Source organism: Heterodontus francisci, chromosome 44 (genome assembly GCF_036365525.1).
Source record: "Heterodontus francisci isolate sHetFra1 chromosome 44, sHetFra1.hap1, whole genome shotgun sequence".
In the NCBI taxonomy this organism is placed as follows: domain Eukaryota; kingdom Metazoa; phylum Chordata; class Chondrichthyes; order Heterodontiformes; family Heterodontidae; genus Heterodontus; species Heterodontus francisci.
This window is the reverse complement of record NC_090414.1, coordinates 9354879-9358823: the sequence shown is the minus strand read 5'-3', so window position 1 is coordinate 9358823 and position 3945 is coordinate 9354879.

Sequence of the window (3945 nt, the reverse complement as noted above, 5' to 3'; positions counted from 1 at the left end):
CCTAGTATAGGTAGGTGGAAGGGAAATATAGGGACAGGTGGGGATGTGGTAGGAATATGGAATTAGTGTAGGATTAGTAGAAATGGGTGGTTGATGGTCGGCACAGACTAGGTGGGCCAAAGGGCCTGTTTCAGTGCTGTATCTCTAAACTAAAACTAAACTGAACAGTACAGGCCCTTCGGCCCACGATTTTGTGCCGAACCTTTAACCTACTCTAAGATCAAAAAACCTACATACCCTTCATTCTACTATCATCCATGTACCTATCCAAGAGTCGCTTAAATGTCCCTAATGTATCTGCTTCTACTACCACTGCTGGCAGTGCATTCCACGCACCCACCACTCTCTGTGTAAAGAACCTACCTCTGACATCTCCCCTAAACCTGCCTCCAATCACCTTCAAATTATGCCCCCTGGTGATAGCCCTTTCCAGCCTGGGAAAAAGTCTCTGGATATCCACTCTATCTATGCCTTTCATCATCTTGTACCCTTCTATCAAGTCACCTCTCATCCTTCTTCGCTTCAATGAGAAAAGCCCTAGCTCCATCAACCTTTCTAAGTAAGACATGCCCTATAGTCCAGGCAGCATCCTGGTAAATCTCCTCTGCACCCTCTCTAATGCTTCCACATCCTTCCTATAACGAGGCGACCAGAAATGAGCACAATATTCCAAGTGTGGTCTAACCAGGGCTTTATAGAGTGGCAGCATACCTTGCGACTCTTAAACTCAATCCCCGTGTTAATGAAAGCCAACACACCATTATTAACAACCCTATCAACTTGGGTGGCAACATTGAGCGATCTATGGACATGGGGCCCAAGATCCCTCTGTTCCTCCACACTACCAAGAATCCTGTCTTTAAGCCTGTGTTTTGCATTCAAATCCGACCTTCCAAAATGAATCACTTCACACTTTTCCAGGTTGAACTCCATCTGCCACTTCTCAGCCCAGCTCTGCATCCTGTCAATGTCCCGTTGCAACCTACAACAGCCTTCCACATTATCCACAACTCCAGCAACCTTTGTGTCATCGGCCAACTTGCTAACCCAGCCTTCCACTTCCTCATCCAAGTCATTTATATCAATCACAAAGAGCAGAGGTCCCAGAACAGATCCCTGCAGAACACTGCCGATCACCGAGCTCCAGGCTGAATACTTTCCATCTACTACCACCCTCTGTATTCTATGGGCCAGCCAATTATGTATCCAGGCAGCCAACGTTCCCTGTATCCCATGCCTCCTTGCTTCCTGAATGAGCCTACCATGGGGAGCCTTATCAAACGCCTTGCTAAAATCCATATACACCACATCCACTGCTCTTCTTGCATCAATGTGTTTTGTCACATCTTCAAAGAATTCAATAAGGCTTGTGAGGCATGACCTGCCCCTCACAAAGCCATGCTGACTGTCTCTAATCAAACTATGCTTTTCCAAATAATTATATATCCTTTCTCTCAGAATCCTTTCCAATAATTTGCCAACTACAGACGTAAGAATGACTGCTCTATAATTCCCAGGGTTATCCCTATTCCATTTCTTGAACAAGGGAATAACATTTTCCACCGTCCAATCATCTGGTCCTATTCCAGTGGACAGTGAGAACGCAAAGATCATCGCCAAAGGCGCTGCAATTTCTTCCCTCGCTTCCCGTAACATCCTTGGGTATATCCATCTGTCCTCATGTCTTTCAAAATTGACAGCACAGCCTCCCTCTTAACATCAACCTGTTCGAGCATATCAGCCTGTTTCACGCTGTCCTCACAAACGACCAGGTCCCTATCACGACTGAATACTGAAGCAAAGTATTCATTAAGGACCTCCCCTACCTCCTCAGACTCCAGGCACAAGTTCCCTCCACAATCCTTGATCGGCCCTACCCTCACTCTGGCCATCCTCTTGTTCCTCACATAAGTGTAGAACGCCTTAGGATTTTCCTTAATCCTACCCGCCAAGATTTTTTCATGACCCCTTCTAGCTCTCCTAAGTCCATTCTTCAGTTCCTTCCTGGCTACCTTGTAAGCCTCTGGAGCCCTGGCTGATCCTTGCTTCCTCAACCTTAAGTAAGCTTCCTTCTTCCTCTTGACTAGCTGTTCCACATCTCTTGTCATCCAAGGTTCCTTCACCCTACCATCCCTTCCTTGCCGCATCGGGACAAACCTATCCAGCAGTCGCAGCAAGTGCTCCCTAAACAACCTCCACATTTCTGTCGTGCATTTCCCTGAGAACATCTGTTCCCAATTTATGCTCCCCAATTCCTGCCTAATAGCATTGTAATTCCCCCTCCCCAATTAAATATTTTCCCATCCCATCTGCTTCTGTCCCTATCCATGACTATATTAAAGGTCAGGGAGTTGTGATCACTATCACCGAAATGCTCTCCCACCGAGAGATCTGCCACCTGGCCTGGTTCGTTGCCAAGCACCAAATCCAACATAGCCTCCCCTCTAGTCGGCCTATCTACATATTGAGTCAGGAAACCTTCCTGCACACACCTGACAAAAACTGCACCATCCAAGCAATTTGCACTAAGGAGGTTCCAATCAATATTAGGGAAGTTGAAGTCACCCATGACAACAACCCTGTTACTTCTGCACCTTTCCAAAATCTGCATCCCAATCTGTTCCTCCGTGTGTCTGTTGCTATTTGGAGGTCTAAGGAAAACTCCCAATAAAGTGACTGCTCCTTTCCTTTTTCTGATTTCCACCCATAATGACTCAGTAGACAAACACTCCTCGACGACCTCCCTTTCTGCAGCTGTGATACTATCCAAGATTAGCAATGCCACTCCCCCACCTCTTTTACCTCCCTATTCCTTTTGAAACATCGAAACCCCGGAACATCCAACATCCATTCCATCCCCTGTGATATCCAATTCTCCATAATGGTCACAACAACGTAGCTCCAAGTACTGATCCATGCTCTAAGTTCATCAACCTTATTCCTAACACTTCTTGTGTTAAAATAGACACACTTCAACTCATCATATTGGCTGCAACTATGCCCTGTCAACTGACTAACCTTCCTCACAGACTCTTTGCACGCTGTATCTGCCTGTTCAACAGCTACCTCTTCCACTGATCCGGACGTCCGGTTCCCATCCCCCTGCCAAACAAGTTTTAACCCTCCCGAAGAGCTCTCGCAAACCTCCCGCCCAGGGTATTGGTGCCCCTCCAGTTCAGATGCATCCCGTCCTTCTTGTACAGGTCCCACCTTCCTCAGAAGGTATCCCAATGATCCACATATCTGAAGCCCTCCCTCCTACTCCAGCTCTGTAGCCACGTGTTCAGCTGCACTCGCTCCCTGTTTCTCGGCTCACTAGCACGTGGCACCGGTATCAATCCTGAGATTACTACTCTGCTCGTCCTGCCTTTTAGCTTCCAACTTAACACCCTATATTCGCTTTTCAGGTCCTCATCCCTTTTCTTAGCTATGTCATTGGTACCGATGTGTACCAAGACTTCTGGCGGCTCCCCCTCCTCCTTAAGAAGCCTGTGGACTCGATCCGACACATCCCTGACTCTGGCACCCGGGAGGCAACATACCATCCGGGAGTCTCGTTCGCTACCACAGAAACTCCTGTCTGTTCCTCTAACTATTGAATCTCCTATGACTATCGCTCTCCTATTCTCCCCACTTCCCTTCTGAGCCACAGAGCCAGGCTCAGTGCCAGAGACTTGGCGGCTGTGGCTTTCCCCTTGTAGGTCCAACCCCCCAACCGTTTCCAAAATGGTATACTTATTATTTAGGGGAACGGCCACAGTGGATCCCTGCACTGTGGACCTATTCCCTTTCCCTCCCCTGATGGTCACCCAGCTACCTTTACCCTGTAACTTTGGTGTCATTACTTCCCTATAACTGCTCTCAATCACGCCCTCAGCCTCCCGAATGATCCGAAGTTCATCCAGCTCCAGCTCCAGTTCCCTGACGCGGTCTGTGAGGAGCTGG